Source organism: Octopus bimaculoides, chromosome 9 (assembly GCF_046866305.1).
Source record: "Octopus bimaculoides isolate indiv1 chromosome 9, ASM4686630v1, whole genome shotgun sequence".
NCBI classification, from domain to species: domain Eukaryota; kingdom Metazoa; phylum Mollusca; class Cephalopoda; order Octopoda; family Octopodidae; genus Octopus; species Octopus bimaculoides.
The window spans coordinates 40,674,148-40,698,147 of NC_142936.1; positions in this window are offsets into that span (position 1 = coordinate 40,674,148).

Here is a 24,000-nt window from a genome sequence, read left to right on the forward strand (position 1 = left end):
CATTCTGTCTACGTTTTTGTTGATGTTCTGTATCCATATATGCATGTATATATACATATATATGTAGGTATGTACATATATGCATATATCTATATATTATTTATATTATATATATATATATATATATATATATATATATATATATATATATATATATATATATATATATATATATATATATTTATACACACACACATACATGTATATATACGTATATGTATGTATACGACGAGCTGTCAGTTTCCATCTATCAAATCCACTCATATGGCTTCGGTCTGCCCGAAGCTATAGTAGAAGACACTTGCTCAAGGTGCCATGCAGTGGGACTGAACTTGGAGCCATGTAGTTGGGAAGCAAGCTTCTTATCACACAGCCACGTCTATTCATTATTTGTGTGTGTGTGTGTGTGTGTATGTGTATGCACATGTGTGTGTGTCTTTGTGTCTGTGTTTGTTCCTCCCCTACTGCTTAACAACCGGTGTTAGTCTATTTACGTCCCTGTAGCTTAGCAATTTGCCTAAGAGACCGATCGAACAAGTACCAGGCTTTACCAAAAAAAACGATAAGTAGCAGGGTCGATAAGTTCGATTACAGGACTTCAAGGCGGTGCCCCAGCATAGCCGCAGTCTAATGTCTGAAACAAGTGAAATGTAAAAGATAAATAAGAAAAGCAACTCGCAAAACAGTTTCCACCAAATTTTGTATTTGTGCTGTTAAATATCTAAGCTGCAGTTGTTTACTATGAACTTGTTCAGACAAGCAGTGAATATATTTTGACATGAGTGAATATATTTTGACATGTCGAGGTTGCAACCTGACTAATAGGAGTGAGCAAATAATAGGAAGTCATAATCGTGAATTCATTGCGTGTATTTCTATGCAGATAAGCACAAACGAATAAGAAGCAATCGATAGTATGTATGTGTATGAGCTGTATGTTTGCAACATATCTGCCTGTCTGTCAGTCTCTTTCACTCTCTCTCTCTTTTTCTGTATATATATATATATATGTGTGTATGTATGTATATATGTATGTATATATAAATACACACACACACACACACACACACACACACACACACACACAAATATATACATATATATTTATATATGTATATCTCTATCTATCTGTTTGTCCGGTTTCTTTTGGGTACCTCCTCGGATATATATAGTGAGAGAGAGAGAGATAAAGAGAGAGAGAGAGAGAGAGAGAGAGAGAGAGAGAGAGAGAGAGAGAGAGAGAGAGGTACACATACATACATACATACATATCCCTATATATGTACATATAGTTTACTGTTCCATTATCTGTGAGAGATAAAAATCTTTGAATGTACACAATATGAAGATGCGAGCTACTAATAGTTTCATGCATTGGAGACACGAGTCTAGGTAGATTTTTATAACAGCACACATCGGACTGATCCGCCACAACTGGACACACCGTGGCCCATCTTCTTTTCTTATGTGATATCCTTGGTCATCTTCGACAACGACGGACGAACTGATATACGTTTTTGTTTTATTCATTACCAACGTAGTAATGGCAGTATAGAATCTCAAGACCAGAATTTACACTAGTAAACTTAAAGACACATAGATACCTACATGGACGCACACAAAAACACATACTCACATGCACACTCACACATACAACACACACAGACACGTTCGAATAAATATGCTCAGTGGTTAACTTGAGGTTGCAATATAAAACGCTTGCTGAATTTGCTGTGCAGAGAGAATGAACCTGGCACCATGGAGTCTAAAATGATCCTTTAACAGTTAGCCCTGCATCTTTTAGTGAGATATTCTCAATTACATAATACTAGCTGACCACGTGCCGTCAATAATGACGGCTAATTGTAGGTACATAGTAATCGCGCATACAAACATTCACATGCTTCCCTTGTGCACCCACATGCATACACACATATACTCACATAGAATTGAAACACTGATATTTTCACTGCTTCCTTCCTTATTAATCTATCACTCCTTCCTTTCTCTCATTGCTATTACTTTCTCTCATTCCCCCCTCAGTCATAGCTATTACTCTCACTACTTCTTCTTCACTGAATTACTATTTTCTCTCCTCCTCCGCGTCCGGCGTGATTCTGGACAAATATGTATGTATATATGCAAATATGTAAAAAAAAACTACGCTCATTATTATATTAGGAGATGATGGTGGCGGTTGAGTATGAAAAATCAATTATGTTAAAAGGGTTTAATGAGTGAAGGTTGAAGTTTCGAGTAAGGCTGCGTGTATAGATAAAGGAAGAACGAAGAAACCAGGATTAAGTGCAACGATTTATTCAACTCGGCAAAGCTGTAGCGATACATCTTGAAGGAACGGCCGGAATATATACACAATGGCTCAATGAGCAGACGGTACGTAATGATGATGTATGTTGGATAGAACAGGAAAACACATATGGGACACACTTCTCCTAGAGGATAGGGACAAACGTACGCGTCGAAGGAATAGCTGAGGCTGCCTGCAGAATAAAACTTGCTCTATGCCGATGATCCGAACTCGATTGTGCAAAACCTACCTCACTGAAGAAATAGCTTCCAAACTACTTCGTTTCGGGGTTCAGTTCCACTACATGTCACTTTAGGCAAGTGTTTTCTACTAACGTCTCGGGTCAACCAAAGACTTGTGAGTGGATTTCGTAGATGAATTCTGGAATTCTGAAAGAAACCTGCTGAGTTTGTGTGTGTGTGTATTTATATATATTCTCTTTTACTCGTTTCAGTCATTTGATTGTGGCTATGATGGAGCACCGTCTTTAGTCGAAGTAGTACTTATTCTTTCGGTTTCTTTTACCGAACCGCTAAGTTTAGGGGACAGGAACACACCAGCATCGGTTGTCAAGTGATGGTAGGGGAACAAGCATAGATACAAAGACACACACACAAATATGTATACATATATATATATATGCACATCAGTTTTCGTCTACCAAATCTACTCACAAGGCTTTAGTCGGCCCGAGGTTACAGCAGAAGACACTTGTCCAAGGAGCCCGGAACCATGTGGTTGGGAAGGGAGAGAGGGGGAGAGAAAGAAAGAGAGAGAGAGGAGAAAGAAAGATAGATAGATAAATGTGTGTCTTTCTCTGTGTTTGTCTCCCGCCACCGCTTGACAACCGGTGTTGGTTTGTTCCCATCCTCGTCACTTTGTGGTTCGACAAAAAGTGACAAATCGAATACCAAGCTTTAAAAGAAATAAATACTGGGATCAGTTTGTTCGGTTAAAATATTCAAGGCCGTGCCCCAGCATGGCCGTAGTTTAATGACCGATAAAAAGTATATATACATACACACACAGAGTATCTAAATAAAATGAAATAAAAGCAAGTTCAATACAGAAATAAGTGAAAAATAAATGAAAAAAATAACTAAAGACTAGTAGGTGAGTGAGAAAAAGATGGAAAAAAAACAGTAAGTGTGAATGTGGGGCGGGGGAAGCGAGAAATAGCTAAAAAAAAAAAAGACGAAGCTAGATAGCTTATATATAAGCGGAGATCTATTAACTTCCGAAACGATTTAATTTCACAAGGAGACTTAAGTTCTGCTCCGAATTCTTAGATAGATATCTATACCTCGAAATAGTAAAGAACCACAGCAAGCGCTAGGGTAATTCACGTATTATGTCGAATGCATTTCTTCTTGCTCTTTGGAAATTGGACTGTTTGTCAGTGTAAGTGTCCCTCTAGCTGAGATCGCAATAAAATCTATCGATTCCAATAAAAATAATATTAAACAGGCAGCTGCGACCACAATCGATAATTTGCCTTTTACTATTGAAATGCATGTTACTGATGAAAGTTTTGCTTTAAAATTATCACTAAGTGGTAGATCTTTGGTATATTTCTCAACGTTTATAATTCATCCTGGAAAAAAAAAAGAAAGAAAAGGAAAAAAAGCACACTTTTTACCACTTTATTGAAAAAGAAGATAATGTAGTTAGAGAAGCGATGAGAAAATGCAGATGCTTCTCTACGGAACATTTTTAGCGACACATCTAATATCCGTTTCGTTTATGTCTGGCAATAAACACTGAGGGGGTAAAATTGATAAGATCCTAAGCTGGACAATCGTTTCTAGCGTCTCTCTCACACGATAAATCCGTTTTCCGAAAATTTTTCAGTTGATCATCTGTCTCGTACCCATGCTTTCTTTTAAGTCGGTGCAATACACTGAATTTACACAAATTGGCATACAAATAATAAATCTAACTTGTATCGACTGAAAGATAATTTTTCCATAAATGGTAGTGTGGTTAAGAAGCGAACTTCGAAACCACATGGTTTCAAGTTCGGTCCCTCTGCGTAGTGCCTTGAGCAAGTGTCTTCTACGATATCTCCCTGCCGACTATTGGCTTGGTCGTATATTTATATATGTGTGTGTCTGTTTATATTCTTACCCCACTATCACTTAACAACTAGTGATGGTTTATTTGTATCTTCGTAACTGAGTGTTTCGGCAAAAAAGACTGATTGAATAAATACCAGATATGTATTAAGGTCGATTTATATGACTAAATCCTTCAAGATGGTGTTCCATCATGGCCGAAGCTCCTTAACTGTAACAGATGAAAGATAAAAGCAAATTGTTAATCTGGACGATTGTCAATAGATTTTAAAGGACTTCTTTTTCATTCTAATAATTCGAATTTATTGTAATCGAAGAATTTTCCCTTTTTGAATTCGGCCTTCCATGCTGGGATACACCAGCATTCCCAAAGTATATCTCAAGGTGCGGGAGGAGGACTCGAATCATAGCACATATTAATTGGCTGGAATCCACAGCTGGGTATTTCATAGAATAGTTGTTGTACCAGTAAGTGTAACGCTGTCACTAATCCCTATAATTACGGCTGAGATTTACGCACCTCTGACAATTTGTCCATGCTTTGTTCACGAAATATACGTAAAATGATGAAACTAAATATTCACATAAAAATAGAAGTTTTTTTTATATGTACGAATATATATACATGCATACATACATGCATACATACATACATACATATATCTACACACACATACACATATATATATGCACACATATATTATGTATATATATATATATATATATATATATATATATATATATATATATATATATATATATATAACAATTGCAGCGTGGACGGTGTTTATAAGCCATTTAAAATAACACACAAAAACCGTTAGATTCAATTCAACATTTAAATTTAATTTAAATGTTGAAGTGAATCTAACGGTTTTTGTGTGTTATTTTAAATGGCTTATAAACACCTTCCACGCTCGCTGCAATTGTTTTCTTCCAGCACACGATCTCAGATCAGGTCACTTGCTATGCAAGTACATCTCCGTAATATATATATATATATATATATATATATATATATATATATATATATATATATATATATCTATACTATATATAAAAAAAAGATGTGTGTGTAATCACTTTTCACGTGAAATCGACTTCACCAAATGCTTCCATACTTGTGATGCATGAATAATTTGACCTCGGATAAATGTTAGGCTCTTCATTCGATTTTTTTGATTAAAAATAAATAATATTGCTTTATATTTAAGATTCACTTCTTTAAAAAGGTTCCTCAATGTCAACTTCCGGTATTGACTTAACAACGGCAAAAAGCTTCACTCTCTATTTTGTGTGTGAGTGTGTGTGTTCGTGTGTATGAGAGAGAGAGAGAGAGAGAGAGAGAGAGAGTAAATACTACACACACACCGCTCTCTCACTCTGTCTCACACAAATTCACACGCACACACACACCCCTTGACTCACTCACACTCTGTCCCTTACAAACACACACATACATAAATGTATACAAACATATTTACAAAGACACACGTGTGTATGCGCGCGCGTGCGTGTTTGTAAGAGACAAAGTGTGAGTGAGTCAAGGGCTGTGTTGTCATATGCATACATCCAAAGAGGTATGTATATTTATGCATGTACGTATACATGACAACAAACCTCTCTCTCTCACTCATACTCTGTCTCTTACAAACACACACATACATAAATGTATACAAACATATTTACAAAGACACACGTGTGTATGCGCGCGCGTGCGTGTTTGTAAGAGACAAAGTGTGAGTGAGTCAAGGGCTGTGTTGTCATATGCATACATCCAAAGAGGTATGTATATTTATGCATGTACGTATACATGACAACAAACCTCTCTCTCTCACTCATACTCTGTCTCTTACAAACACACACATACATAAATGTATACAAACATATTTACAAAGACACACGTGTGTATGCGCGCGCGCGTGGGGTTCCACAATCGCCATTTATTTCAATTACACTTGTGAGGATATTCACGTAAATCATTTTTTTCATTTAATCCCCATTTTAATTTTCGTAAAAGTTTCCAAGTACCAATGAGGCTTTTTGGCACATCTTCAATTTTCCCCATTCATGAGAGGCGCCCAGCCATCATTCATCTGAGAGTCCATCTACAGAATGTCCTCAAATTTCTATACAGCATATTTTGCCTTTTTTCTTCAAGTATATAAGCAACAATTTCATTCCCGAGCAACGCCGGGTGCCTCTGCTAGTATATATATATATATATATATATATATATATATATATATATATATATATATATATATATATATATATATATATATATATATATATATATATATATATATATATATATATATATATATATATATATATATATATATATATATATATATATATATATATATATATATATATATATATATATATATATATATATATATATATATAGGCGCAGGTGTGGCTGTGTGGTAAGTAGCTTGCTTACCAACCACATGGTTCCGGGTTCAGTCCCATTGCGTGGCATCTTGGGCAAATGTCTTCTACTATAGCCTTGGGCCGATCAAAGCCTTGTGACGGAAACTGAAAGAAGTCCGTCGTATATATGTATACATATATGTGTGTGTGTGTGTGTTTGTGTGTCTGTGCTTGTCCCCCTAGCATTGCTTGACAACCGATGCTGGTGTACTTATGTCCCCGTCACCTAGCGGTTCGGCAAAAGAGTCCGATAGAATAAGTACTAGGCTTACAAAGAATAAGTCCCGGAGTCGATTTGCTCGACTAAAGGCGGTGCTCTAGCATGGCCGCAGTCAAATGACTGAAACAAGTAAAAGAGTAAAAAGAGTAAAAAGTATATATACATATATACATACATACATACGTGCGTGAGTCGTCTCATATATATATATATATAATAGAGTTATTAATATTTCTAAGTCTCTCTAAAGGAGACTACGGCAGCGGTACTGGAAATTAATAGTTATCGCCAAGCCAACATGGCAGTCCCAAAATTAGGACGAAAGCTGCCGTGAATTAGCTCCGAGAAGCCATCGCCTCTAGCTAGCTATGTGACACACGAAACCTGTGTCCTTTATAACCTTCGAACAGGGGAGGTCAGCAGCTCCCCCTTGCTGGTTTGGCATCTGCAGACTAGTTTCAGGGTGTTGCCCCTTGTCAATGCAGAGCAGCCAAGCTCCAGCCAGGCGGCGCTACTGACTGTCTGTTCGAAGGTTATTTATCTAATATATATATATTTATATATATATATATATGCATGTAATAATTTTTTAAGTAACGAAAAAATGGATTCGTTTTAATCCATCCTGCTAGGGTGGGACAGTGACAGGATGGGTCGAAACGACCGTTCTACCAAATAAAGATTAATACCAAATCCATTTTCTCGTTACTTAAGAAATTATTATCTCAATTAACAGTGCGGAGTTCCTGAAGTGGATCCAATGAAAATATACCCCGACTGCTGATGACACCAGGTAGCCCACACTGTACCAGTGCTCTTCTCAATACTTCAACACACTAATCAACATATACTTAGTAGTCCAAAGCTCAAAATGTTATATATGTATATATGTATGTATAAGTGTGTGTGTGTATGTGTGTGTGTGTGTGTGTGTGTATGTGTGTGTTTGTGTGTGTGTGTGTGTGTGAAGGCGCATGGCTTAGTGGTTAGGGTATTGAACTCACGATTGCGAGATCATAGGTCCGATTCCCAAACCGAGCGTTGCGTTTTGCCCTTGAGCAAAGCACTTTATTTCACATTCATCTGACATGCAGCACTTTTCATCATCTGACATGTGGCACATGGTGCACTTGTACTTGTAATGTCGATTTGATGGAGGGAGTGAGCTTATGTGTACACAAACATTTGGTCAGTATAAACAAATCATCTATGTGGTCGTTCAGCAAGAAATGTAATCCTTTATTAGCCGCTAAGGCCGACGTGGAGGGACAATACATGATAGACAAAAACAACAGGGTTGAATGGGCGGATGGAAGAACAAAAAGAAATAACAAGATAGAAATTAGACATGGTACAATGATGAGACAACAAGAAGAAATGTTGAGCGTAGAGCGTAGACTACGGTAGTACGTTCAAGTTGGCCACATTCATACTCAACGATCACACTGCCACTCCTGAATACACGCGGCGGTAACAGCTCTCTCTCTACCCTTATTTTTATTTACAGGTGGTATGTAAAATAGTTTATTAAACCATAGCCAGCGAGAAAGTTACTCGTCTTCATTCCTTTCACTCTCGTCAACCATACGACCTCTTTCGCTGTAGCCATCAAGCAGAGAAAAGGAAGGAGGTGGGACAACTTTGATGATGGACTCAGTTGACAACTGTACTCCTCCCAGACGCGACAGCAGGTGTTCTACGTAAACCCATAGATTCAAAATCAACGGGCACTGTACGATAGCGTGCAGAACAGTTTCGTTGCTCTGTACGCATCTCGGATATGTCCGTGTATCTGCGCATCTGTGCCTAAAGAGTTTATCGCGAACAGGCAGAGCTCCTCGGTAGCACTGACAGGCCAGGGATTTCTGGTAGCTATCCATGGCCCCGGCCTAAAAGTCCTCCGGAACAGACTGGTGAGCTGACCGTCATTGAAACCTAGAGTCTCCCTCAGGACATCGTCGCACGTACCAACCACCGACCCTCAATAAAAGGACGAGGTGGAACCCCCGCCGCTCGCATTGCCCGTTGGGCAGAGAAATGAGAGAGCCAGACAGCATTCGGTTTGCCAAACACCCAACCTAGGTCTACGTTTGATCCACGAGTTCAGTTCATTAAATGAGTTGAACTGTGCGAAGACTAGTTTCACGAAGGGCGACCACACCTGTTCACTGTCTAGGTAGAGCTGAAAATGTCTTAGCCTTAGCGCATGTCTGCGCATTTTCAGCCAAGGCATGCCAAGCCCTCCATTTAGCAGTAGTTGACAGCAAATGGAGCGTCTGACCAGTGGACCTCTGTCTCTCCACTAAAAGCGGAAAAGCAGGCGCTCCAGCTTTACCAGACATGAATCAGCGCAAGGCACGACGGTTAGGCGGTAGGTGCTGAGGGATGCAATAAACACAATCACCACTTCTGCCCTCCCTTTCAGAGACAGCTTCCTCTCAGCCCATTTCTTGGTGAGATTGGCCACCCTGCTCATGACCTCACCCTAGTTTCTCTCTATTTGGAAGTTCGGGTCGAACCAGACTCCGATTCTAAACCTGTCAGCCAGTTGAAAACGACTGAGCAGGTTAGTGAGGTGAGTATTTCCTTTTCTATTTGGAGTTGAGCCAACACAATCCACACGTACATCTAGGATTGTGTTAAAGTCATCAATTAACACTAACGTGCGCGACGTCCCAAGGAAAGCTTTTAGGCGTCTGAAGTAGTCGGATTGCCTCGTGTCGTTTGGGGCATAAACTGCAACCAGTCTGATGGCGCTGCTACTGCTATGTGTCGTGTCAGGACGACCAGCATGCCATCTGAGTCCACAAAGAATGTCTTGATATCTAAATCCAGGCCTTCTCGGAATAAAACCACAATACCTCCACCTCATCTAGGCTGGCTTAGAGATATGTAGATCTCATAACCATCGAAGAGAGGTGAAAGAGCTTGTGACCCGGCCAGCCTGGTTTTACTGGTGACTACCACATCCAAATCCCATGACCTGAGATCGTTTAGCAAGTGCGCTTGCTTTCAATACGATCCCAGGCCACGCACATTTATACTGCCAAATTTGAACGCAACCATGATGAATAGAATTAATTACTTACTTGGTGACGGGGAGGGGGATGTGGATATATCTTCCCCTCCCGGTATCTCTTGTGTGGCGGTCTTGGATGAGTTTTGGAGATTGGGAAAAGGTGTGCATTTATCCTCCCCTCCCGTCGTGGCTTGTGGGGCGTCGTTAATTAAGTTCTGGTAAATGTGTTTTGTAAAATTTATTTGTAATGTTCCATTGTCATGAAGATATTGTTCTTTCAGTTCCGTGTATGAATGACAGTCGAGTTTTATTAATTGGATATGTGCAGGAATTTGTGAATGTGAGGAGGGGGCGTTGAAAGATGATATGCGAGGATTTTCGTTTAAGTGTTTCGTTAATTGTGTATTCTTTGTGTTGATTGCCGTGATGTTGATGACATATTCTGGAGTATGAGGTTCAGGTACGTGTGCTTGAATTGTGGTGTGTCTGTGGGGAGGATGGGGATCGGGAGGTGCTTTTTCTTTTCCTTCTTTTTTTTAGCTACCTCATCCCATTCCTGCTCTGTTGTAGAGTTGTCTTGCCTTTTAGTGGTAGTGTTTGTGCTGGATGATGTGGAGTTTTGTTTGATGCTGTTATCCGTTGGTGTCCGGGGCGGAGCTTGTTGGTGGTATTGGGTTGGTATTAGTTTCCTTGGCCAGGTGTTTTGGAGGCAGTCTGGTGGAGGGTGGCCCGTTTCTGGGTTATCCAATTCGCAAGAGCTTCTAATGTGGCACTTTTGTCTACATTTGTAGCATCTGGGCCACCATGACTCCACCATGACTCAGAGGGTTGTGCCATCTGGTAATTCCATTAAGTCGGGTATAACTTCGAGATCTTGTTGTGTGGCCAGTATTATTATTTCGAAGCCTTGACTCCAACAGTTCTGTTGGTGCAGCTTCGTGACCTGCAGTATGGAAACGCTACTTTCTAAATCCAGCAAGACAGCAGCCACGATCCATACAACGTTAATTTCTGGTGGGACCTCCCCAATGTTTATTTTGGATGTGCGTTTAACCATATAAGTGGGCAGTAGCACCAGTTCTTTGGTTTTCAGAGGCACTGTGGAGTGTTCTTTTGCTTCTTCGGAAGAGAAACTTACCTCCACAGTGCCATATTTGTTCCTCTTGCTACGTATTTGGTATCGCTCCAAATGGGCTGCAGGCATTTTCTATGATTTCCTTTGGCATATGTTCAACTTTTCTCGTTTTTAGTGAAAGTGTTTTAAATATTATTGTTTTCCTGGCCGTTTGTTGCACTATACCACCGGGTGGGGTTAAATTTATGTTATTACCTTCACGATTTGCTAAGCTTTTAGATTTTACTAGATCAAGTTGGTTAAGTTTTAGGTTTTCCTGGTATATAGTTGCCACCGATGCGAACCTGCGTCGGTTTGGTTTGCTCAATTCATTTTCATTGTCGGTAAATTCTTTTTCATCGTTGTACATTTGGGTGTCCTTTGTAACATTTGACGTATGTTTTGGGTTTTTTTTCGGTGTTCACTTCCTCCTGTTCGCGACAGGGAAGAGCTGGAAACATTTCTTGGTACATCTCGTTAAGTTTGTTGATATTCGGGGCATTGTCTGTGTTTTTGCTGGAAGCCATAGTTTCAAAAATGAATAAATAGATTACACAAGAAGGAGTTTCAAAGAAGTTCAATTTGGTCCTTAAAGGAGGAATTTCTAGACTCGATACTTTCCCTGCTAAGCAGCTTTAGAGTCGATAACACACAAAATTCACAAAAATTACCCAATTTAGATAAACAAATGGCAGAACTCACGAGGAGGAAAAAACTCGTCCGTTCGGTAAGAAATTGTCGAACACGAAAACGTTGATGCAACGGGAGAATCCATGATATATATTGATATATATATATATATATATATATATATATATATATATGTATGTATATATATATATATATATATATATATATATATATATATATATATATATATATATATATATATATATATATATATTTATAAAAATTTAAGGGATGGAGGAAACTCACGTTATAATTGCATACTTTATTCCTACATATGTTTCAAAGGATTACAACGTATGTGATCCATAGGGATCTGTGATATTAAAATTGTAACCTTCTCAACAGAGAAAGCATGGGAATCATCTTAAACGTAAGACATACAATTATTCCCTCAAACGTTAGAAGATTAAAATTATTTACGATTCAAATTATTTATCTAAACTTTCGTAATTTATTAACCTAAATTAGAGCATATTTTAAATATTGATAAACTCTTGTAACAACCAAAACATACAAAATTTATGTACGTTTGAATATACCGGTATGGTTTTTTTTAATATATATACGCGTGTTTCTGTGAGAGAAAATGTGTATATGTGTGTGTCTGTGTATACATATTCAGGGTTTTGTATAAACTAGAGGTGTTTCTATAGACTTCTTTGTGTACATATACGCATTATCATTTATATTTTTACTTTTACCCTTATATTTACGCTTATTAATATTATTAAAAAAAAAAATATATCGATATGCATTTACGTATGATTTTTTGGATGTATGTACACTTTCGTGTAAAGATGTATTTATTTACACATAGGTTTATTTAAATATTCATATATGAGTGTATTTGTGAATAAGTATGGGAGCATATTTGTGTAGATGTATTTTTTATATATAAAAAAATACATGTCCATATTTAGATGTATGTGTGTGTGTAAATATACATGTGTGTATATGATTGTGTATACAAGTTTATGTGAGTGTGTATGTCCACATGTGTATGTATATGTATATATATGTGTGTCTGTGTATGCATATATATATATATATATATATGTATGTATATGTATACGTGTGTATGTGTATATATGTGTATATATATGTATATTTATATTTATATATATATATATATATATATATATATATATATATATATATATATATATATATATATATATATATATATATGTATGTATATATATATATATGGATATGTGTGTGTGTGAGTGTATCTGTGTGTATGTATGTATATATGTATACTTGTGTGGGTGTGTGTACGTATGTTTGTAGGTATATATGTGTGTATATGTGTACATATCTATGTATATGTATGTATATATAATTGTGTATGTATTTGTATAAATCCATATGTATGCGTTATTAGGTTCTGTATGTATGTGTATGTATGTATACATGAGAACACTTGAATTCCTTTTCTTTTATATATATGTATTTGTATGTATGTATGTATGTGCATGCGTGTGTTTACGTATGTGTTTGTATACATGTATGCATATGTATATGCGTATCTGTTTATTTGGTTATAGGCGTAGATGTATATGTATGTGTATGTGTATGTGTCTATTTCTATTTATACATGTGTGTATATATATATATATATATATATATATATATATATGTATGTATATGCGTGTGTATGGGGACAAGCTCACATATGTGTATATTTGTATATACGTGAGTACGTATGTGCATGTATGTAGATGTGGACGTATGCGTGTATATATGTGTGTGTGTATGTATGTATGTGTGTGTATGTGTATGTGTATATGTGTGTATATATATATATATATATATATATATATATATATATATATATATGTATATATATATGTATATGTATATATACACATACATATGTGTGTATATATGTGCGTATATGTATGTATGTATGTGTATATGTGTATATGTATTTATGTATGCATGTATGTTTTCACACATTTATATGTATGTGTTGTCCAATCTACTATCCGGCAGCGTCCAATTCTCTAACGGTTTTTTTCAAATGAATCACGTCATAACCTTATCCATCTATTGTTTTCATACTCGGTCATAATGTCTTACGTTTAAGATGATTCCCATGCTTTCCCTGATGAGAAGGTTACAATTTTAATATCACAGATCCCTATGGATCACATATGTTGCAATCCTTTGAAACATATGTAGGAATAAAGTATGCAATTATAACATGCGTTTTCTCCATTCCTTAAATCTTTAAATATACTCAAATACCCAAAATTTCAAGGACTTCCTGCCTTAAAAACAGGAACAACACCAAAGTTATCTTGTGTTCTTTGCTACATTGGTTTCTATTAACCCATTTATTCTATCCGAAGAATTATTATTCATTAAGATAGAAGAAATACATATAATTATATATATATATATATATATATATATATATATATATATATATATATATATATATATATATATATATATATATATATATAAATATATATAATATTTGGGACTAACGTGTACATGTCGATTAGTGTGTTGAAGTGTTGAGTAGAGCACTGGCACAGTTTGGGCTACCTGGTGTCATCCGCAGTCGGGGTGTATTTCCGTTGGGTCTACTTCAGGAACTCTGCAGTCAACTTACTAAGATAGTGCTTCTTGTGGCTAATGAGTCGTTTTGTTTCTTATTTCTAGCAATGTAGGTACCACTGTGTACCCTTATCACTTCAGTGGCGTTTATAAATTTGCCTTTAGCTTTTAAATTGCTTATAAGCCACCTCATTTATTTATAGTATACATTTCTACCGTTTTGAAATGGCACATGCTTTCAAAGGTTTTTCTTACGAGTTGACGAGGCGAGTTGAGCTTAACCCTAGGCGCAGTAAGATCCACTGACGAGAATTGTGATGCTATGCATTTGAATTTGAAATCACATGATATGGCTATATCTGTTACTTCAGTAGGGAGCGTTGTCAACTTACTAAGATAGTGTTTGTTGTGACTAATGAGTCGTTTTGACTCTTATTTTTAGCAATGCTGGTACTACCTTGTACCTTTGTCCCTTTAGTGACGTTTATAAATTTGCCTATATACATGTATGTGTATAAATTTGCCTATATACATGTATGTGTATAAATTTGCCTATATAGATATCATGTACAAACATAAATATATATATAAATACACACACAAACACACACACGCATATATTCATATATGTACATATGTATATTAATATTTATACAATATAGTATTATAGAACTATTTCAGCCAATTTTACCAATCGGTTTCGCACACGAGTTGGATGACAAGCCAGTCACTGCGCTCATCAGAAGGGCTGGCATAAAAGGCATGGTGACGGATTTCTGTTACCGATGGTCAATAAAGTGATACTTCTGGTTTGTGGATGTTGGAAAAACCGGAGTGAAATAACCCTTGATGTTCAGAGAGGAATTCATCTAGAGTTATGCGACTTGCATAAAAGTCGGAGTGACTTCACAGTAAGAATGTTAACTGCCTAAACAGTTGGGTTGCAGCTTGATGCGGGTGGTATGGGGTTGTGTGTGCATAGGGAAGGAGACGGAAAATGTGGATGGGGTTGCTGTCCAATCTTAAAATATGCGTGGACATGTAAATGTATATGTATACATGTGTTTATATGTAATAGCTTTGGTGTGAAAGATATACTGCTAAACTGTGAAAGATATACTGCTTAAGTGAGTGGAGATGGAAAGCACATTTTTGTGAAAGCTCAGTATTTATAACCATGATACAGTCTACCCGTATGCATGCACATACTTCCTTTTATGTGAGCACGATTGAAAAATCTTGCTTTTTCATTTTGGGTAGGTATCCGAGTTCTTTAGCAAAATTCTTTTCTCCGCCAGGCATATCCTGCACCTCCTACTGTTATTGAGGTAAATCTGGCACTTCCCCAGTGCTCTTCATCTGACGATGTCATCCCTAAACCTTTCTTTCAACGACAATAGGAGTCTAGCTATGTAACATTTTGCATCACTGGATTTTAATGGATTTATGATTGCTAAATCTGGTCCTGAAGGGACCTTCGATCTGACAGCTGGGTTCTTCCATATTACTTTTGTCTCATATAAAACGGTCTCTGTCTGTCTGTTTATCTATCTATCTATCTATCTATCTATCTATCTATCTATCTATCTATCTATCTATCTATCTGTCTATCTGTCTGTCTGTCTGCCTGTCTGTATGTCTGTCTGTATGTCTGTCTGTCTGTTTGGCTCTCTGTCTGTCTGTTTGTCTGTCTATCTGTTTGTCTGTCTGTTTGTCTGTCTATCTGTTTGCCTGTCTGTCTGTCGGTCCGTCCGTCCGTCCATCTGTCTGTCTGTCTGTCGGTCTGTCTGTCTGTCGGTCTCTCTGTCTGTCTGTCTATCTATCTATCTATCTATCTATCTATCTATCTATCTATCTATCTTAATCTACCCGTCCTTCCGTCTAACAATACTACCGTTGGTTTCATGCAAAACATCACAATTATCAAGCCTTTTACTTTAAAAAGTTAATAAGCTTAATTTTGAATAAGGCTACGCGAGATTACACAACACGTTATGGTTGTATGGAATGAAATACCAAATAGACAGATAAAGGGGGATAACTAATATAGGGACTTTAATTCTTATTCTACCTTGTGTTAGATTCTTTGTAAATGTTTGTAAAATGTTTGTTGTGCGTCAAAAATTTTATATTTGAGACAGACGGACAGTTTGGAACAGACCTCAAGTAGATCTTATTTAGGGAGGGAATGTCAATGATAATATGGTGAATGGTGACGAAAGGACTTTCGTTCCAGTTTTGTTTGCCATACACAAACTACCTCGCTGATACATTGACCAAACATCTAATCAAACAATAAATTAATTGGTTAAAGATTAACGAATTAATAAATAAGAATGATATTATTATTATTATTATTATTATTATTATTATTATTATTATTATTATTAATAATAATAATAGTAATAATTATAATAATGATAATAATAATAGTAATCGTAATAATAATAATAATAATAATAATAATAATAATAATAATAATAATAATAATAATAATAATAATAATAATAATAATGATAACAATAATAATAATAATAATAATAATAATAATAATAATAATCATACTTTCTTTATTGGTCGTAACGACCGAACACAAAAGCATGATCGACAACACGCAGACGAGGGACAGTGAGGTTATACGTGTAAGGAACAAAACAAGGAAAGTTACCTAACAATATATAACTCCCCAGTAAGGGGGAGAGTCACCGAGATGTAACCAAAGCAACCTCACCCATTTTGGGTCCCTAACACCAAGGCACCTCAGGTAGGCACCCCTCTCCTCCTCACTCCATCCAGCCTACATGCGCACATATAGAGTAGGCCCATTCACACGGGCCATCCTTGCTACATTCACCCACCTTTCGACAAACATACTGAGTGACAGCACTTCCCTCTCCAGTCTCACCTTCCTTTTCAAGTGGAACCTGAGAAAATCAATGAGGCCTTGACCAAAGAAGAAGGTACCTATCATCAACGTTTTCAATCGCAGCCACCATACAACCTCTTTCGTCATAGCCACCAGAGAGAAAATAAACTGCCTTTCCTTCCCGGTCAAAGGGAAGAGGCGGGACAATCTTCACGATGGACTCGGACGATACCCGGATCCCTCCTACACGTGACAATAACTGTTCGACGAAGCTCCAGTGCGAAGCAGTGTGTGGACACCGTACTAGTGCATGCATAACGGTTTTCTCGTTCAGCATGACGCTCGGACAAGACCGTCTGACTGCACATCCATGCCTGTAGAGCTTGTCACGAACCGGCAGCGTCCCACCTCACCCCCAGTAGCAATGTCAGGCTAGAGATTTCTGGAAATTATCCATAAGCCCCGGCCCAAATGTCCTCCGGAAGAGACCAGCCAGTTGATCCCTCTTAACACCCGGAGTCACTCCGAAATCGTCGTCGCTCTTGCTTTTCACTAATCCCCTATAGAACTCCAAGGTGGAACTTCCACCGACCACATTACCCGACTAACCGGGGACTGTGAGCACTTGGAGACACTCTAAATACCAAGGTCCCTGTCTCGGTCAATTCCTGATCTACGCAGCTCCTGAAGGAGACGAGCTGCCGAAAAACATGTCTAACAAACGGCGACCACATCCGCTCACCGCTAAGCTATTGTTGGAGATGACGCAGCCTTAGCACATATCTTCGCATCATCAGCCACGGTATGCCCAGTCCTCCACACAACAGGTGCTGACAGCAAATGGACCGTCTGACAAGCGATTCCATTCCCTTCCACAAGAAACAGAAGAGCAAGCGCATTGGAGCATTCGGGAAATCCAGTCGGAACCTGTCAGCCAATTGGAAAGGACTGAGCAGGTTTGTGAGGCTTGCGCACCACCCTTTCCTGTCGGCTAACCCCACTCATTCCACACATGGATAGACATCTGTACATGATTGTATTTTTTGGAGTTGCCTCTAGCAGGTTTTGAGGCACATTTAGTGTGTCATTTCTTTCTTCACGTCTTATAATCCTTTAAGCTTCCCTTAAATATTTTTCCTTATCCTTTAACTACATAATTCCCAAGTTTTTTGTAACTTTTGCGAAGGAACCGTTATTTCTATTTGAACCTGCTCTTTGTCTGAAATTTTACTGATTTGTGTGGTGGTGGTGGTGGTGATATTTTCCTTGCTTCCTTGATCGAATTCTCATTACTCCTGACACTTCCACTGTGGTTGTTGATGTTGTCATTGCTGTTACTACTCCTCTTGCTACTATCACTATCATTTACATCTAGAGTGAGTGGGGGTGAGTGATGGCCAAAGACTATTTCGCGTTCTACAACTCCTCCCACTTCCCTCTGTTGTTGACTCGCTGGCAGAGACGACGACACGATATTAAATCTTGCAAATTTTGAAAGGAAAGTTAATTTCCTTTTCGAGTGATTTTTGCCCGCAGGGCAAGGAAAAAAAAGGAAATAACAGTTAATCAGATCAATATTATCTAGATTAACCTAGTCACAAGTTACAACGATAAAATGTAACAATAGAAATCTTTTTAGAGGTAAACAAAGCACACACTTACGGACCTCCAAAATACCTGTCCATCTCTGGTGACAATAATAATAATAATAATAATAATAGTAATAATAATAATAAAAATATTAATAATTATGGTTTCAAAATTTGCCGATGGGAGGAGATGTGTCGATTACATAGACTCCAGTGTTCAACTGGTGCCTGATCTATCGATCCTGAAAGGATGAAAGGTAAAATCGACCTTGGTGGAATTTGAACTCAGAACGTAGCAGCTGACGAAATACCACTAAGCATTTCGCCCGGCGTGCTGATGATTCTGCCAGCTAATAAATCGAAATGGAACCAGTGTGTATATTTATAACTAGCATAGTTTCCACCCCACCACCGCCTTCGAGATATAACAAAATCTGTTCCAGCATGCAAGTTCACTTCAAGAATCTTGTAACCACTCACAAACACGCACATGCACACACATTCACCCCACACACTTAAAATTAATAAGAAATATATAATGTCTATATTTCTCAGTGTAATTTAAGTATCTTTCAATGCATTATTCCATTGCATTATTCTTGCTCTACTCTAACATTTTGTGCACAACGTATTTATTATAAAACCGAAAGATGTATTAGAATTTATATTCTGACACATACGCGCGCCGACTCACATACACATATATAAATGTGTATTTCAATGCATATATTCGTGGAAATTGTTTATGACAAACATTATTTTCAGTCATATCATAAAGCCTGAACATTTTTCTTTTGTAATGTCCTGTTGTTTCATTTCATTATACGATGCGAGAGAATAACAAAGTAAAACGAACCAAGATCATCAGTACACTCCTCTTAAAACATTCCGAAACAAATACCATTGTTCAAATTGTCCACATTTTCCTTTTATTCCTTCATAGTTCGTTTTGATATTTATCGTGCTTACTATTTTCTCATGCTCTATACAACCCCCTCCTTTATTATCTTTTCCTTTATTTTGTCTTTCCTTCTCTTTTTTTACTATCTTTCTCTTACACTATATTACCATCTTTCTCTCTCTCCTTCTTACCGTATTTCTCTCACTGTCTGGCCCCACTCTCTTCACTCCTGCGGATATCCAACATTCTCTTTTGTCACTCTTTCCTCACGGGTGTAACAATGACCGTGCCTGTCCAATATTTATCCCTGTTCAAGTTGTACATCCGGTTAGGTTTTTAGTGTTTATGCCGTCTAACATCCCAAGCCATAGATTTCCGCATCATTCCTCGCAGCTGAAATGCCTACTCAACCCATCCCCTATACCACACTTACTATGAGTGCAGTAGCACTCAGGTAGAGGTATGTAGCTCATACTTCTTTTCACTTTCCCTAATACCTTATTAATCAATTCTAGCTCGTTACATTAACCTTTCCACCACCATCACCACCAACAACATGATAGGAGGTGTAAAATCACATCGGGGTGATTCGTGGTATTAGTTCAATATCTACGAAAGTCGGGCCACCAGCGTCTAAGCCAGCGATCATACAGATATTTTTGAGGAGAATATGTTTCTGTCCAATTAATTATCATGTATGACAACGAAGTGTAAATGAATTCTGGAGAGTCAACGACCATCCAAATAGTATAACTTTATTAGTATGGCTGCTAATGACGTCATAACAGAGATATCCCTTTAGGGGATAGGACTGCCCCACAAAAGGAGGTGGGTTTCATTAGCCTTTGCTTATAACCCCTTAGAGATAGTGTCACGTTAAAAACATCTGCGAATTTGACATCTCAACGCCATAGGCAGTCCTCTTTATGAAACTAATGCCAAAACTAAAATATTGTCACAACTGCTTTAATGAGACCGGATCCCTGAGTAAAAGTCTTTTGCACGGGAAGTGTCTCAATTTATGCAACAGAACGCGCCAAATTGTCCCAATACGACAGCAAAGATTAGGAAAATATGGTCTCAAAACACTATTAGGGTAGTGATAGGACTGTTGTTACCGAAGTGAGCCTAACTAGCATAAGATAACAGTTAAAGGCTGTATGAAATATTGATACATAGAAAGATATGCTTCTTGTTACCGAATAATGACTTTCAAATCAGAAAATTTCATCGTGAAAAGAAAATGGCTATCTCAGTTTGAACTGGAAGAGATCACAGTAATGAAAGATATAAGATATGTAGAAGAAGAAGAAGAAGAAGAAGAAGAAGAAGAAGAAGAAGAAGAAGAAGAGGAAGAAGAAGAAGAAGAAGAAGAAGAAGAAGAAGAAGAAGAAGAAAAAGAAGAAGAAGAAGAGTGAAGTGAATCTCTCTGGAGCATTTGTAAAAGGGTGTGTGTGAGTTGCAGGAATGACCTTCATGTATCGTTATCCTCTCGAGAGGATAAATTGGAGAATAGAGCTGGAAGAGGGCATTGGCCCTTTGCTGTAAGGGTAATCGTTTATTTGTGAAGTTATTTGATTGCCTCTGGTCAGCTGGCCCTTTAGTTAGAGGTTTCGTGTCATATATGTTTGTGAGGCCTAATCGTTCGAAAATCAGGAAAAGCGCTTTGTTGCATTCTTTCCAACTCGACGCTCTGAGTTGAAATTACACCGAGGTCAGCGTTACCTTTCAATCTTTCGGAGTTGATAAAATAAAGAACCGGTCAAGTACTACGGTCGATAGTGTCCACTAACACCGTCCCCTTAAAAGTACTAGTTTTGTGCCTAAATTAGAAATCTGTTGATTTCTATGCCTACTTTCTATACACGATCCACGTCCCCGGCAGTTTTGTAACTTGACATTGTAATGACTGCTTCTCCTATATCTACCATGTGACAATAGCAAAAAGAAAAGAAGATTATTATCATTTTTATGTTTTTAGTACTTTATTGTTTTTAGTTCACGATTGTGCGCAGTTCTCGTTTTCAATGTTCTTTGTTATTATTATTATTGTTGTCATTATCTATATTGTTAGGATGATCCAGAATAGCAAGATTATTATTTCCACAAGATATATTATGTATAGCACAAAAGAGTATGTGAATTCAGAGTTCATAAATAACGTTTGAGACATTACCTGAGAATATGTGTATGAATAATTGATAAGAAGTCGTTGACGGGATTTCATGCAAACAGTAGTAGCAATATGTATATATATATATATATATATATATATATATATATATATATATATATATATATATATAGAGAGAGAGAGAGAGAGAGAGAGACATATATACATACATATATATACACACACACATATATGTATATATACATATACAAATATGTACAAACACACACATATATATGTATGTACGAATAGATTATGTGTGTATGTATGTTTGTATGTGTGTGTGTGCATGTACATATACATATATCCACAAAAACTCACACGCACACGCATATAAATATATACTTGTATATATTGATGGATGGGAGGATGAGTTTGCGCGACAATAGTGTGTATGTATATATACGTATGTGTATATATATATATATATATGTATATATATGTATATATATATATATATATATATATATATATATATATATATATATATATATATATATATATATATATATATATATACATATATATGGAATGAATGTATATCAACGGGTTTACATCAGAACAGATGACTGGTCACCAAATTACAAATATCAACTGAATGATTATCTGCTGGTAAGCATTTTAAAATGACTATCTGATGATTATAAATGATGATAGCTCTAGTTTTTCTTTCTTTCCGTTTTCCCTTTATTTTCGTTGGATCTTGTGGCCAAGTTGTCAGATATAATATCAAAGGTCTTCTTACTAACATTCTCGGCCTGTAAGACACGGAAATAATCCGCAAATCGAGATAACTGGTAAATATTTGCGTTGGCAAAGATCCGTCAATAATGCATTTCACGATAAGTAAAGTCCATTTGCTACTAGGAATGTAGGGCTTAACATTTAGAACATTGGAGGGAAAGACAGTATGAAAGTGAGAGGGAGGATGAGACAAAGAGAGATAGAGAGAGAGGGAGAGAGAACGAGAGCGGGCAGTCGCACAAAACGGGTCTTGTTCTACTAGTTATGCCAGTTTGGTGAATGTTGACTGGAGCAGTAGTTCATGATGCATACTGTGCAGCAGTATACAACATGAACAACTGATTCCATTTTCCGATATTGCTAAGGATTGTTCAAGCAGTATAACAATTCTTTGTTGACAGAGATTAAGGTTTCAAAAATATTTGTTACCATCTTCTCCTTGGCTTTCTTTTCTTTTTTTTTTTTAATGTTCTTTGAATATTCGTGTTTTTAACTGGATTAAAAAGATTTCTTCAACTTGTACGAAATTTGGGTAACGTCCACCGAATTAAATTTGCCAGGCCGTCGGCCCGAGTATAATAAGATGATGTGAAACATGTGAGGTTACTGACTGTCACACGAGATCATCGATTTGCTATAGACGAAGAAGCGCGGAAAGCCAAAAACCTTGTTCGATGAAATAAGCAAGCCTGTAGACTGCTGAAAGAAGTGCATTGAAAAGCAAGGAAACTATGTCGAACAGTGACCTCTGCTTGGTGTTTCTTGGGGTTAATAAGCAGTAACAACGTCCCTTCCAGGACAGCCATATTACGTTGGCAATTAACTTTTATTTTAAAGAACCGTTACTGAATGTCAATCTCTGAGAGATTTAGAAATAATAATAATAATAATAATAATAGTAATAATACTCTTTTACTTGTTTCAGTCATTTTGACTGCAGCCATGCTGGAGCACCGCCTTTAGTCGAGCAAATAGACTCCAGGATTTATTCTTTGTAAGCCTAGTACTTAGTCTATCGGTCTTTTTTTGCTCAACTGATTAGTTACGGGGACGTAAACACACCACCATCGGTTGTCAAACGATGTTAGAGGGACAAACACAGACAGTCAATCATACACACACACACACACACATACACACACACACACACACACATATATATATACATATATATATATTTATATATACATATATACGACGGGCTTCTTTTAGCTTCCGTCTACCAAATCCACTCACAAGGCTTTGATCGGCCCGAGGCTATAGCAGAAGACACTTGCCCAAGGTGCCACAGAGT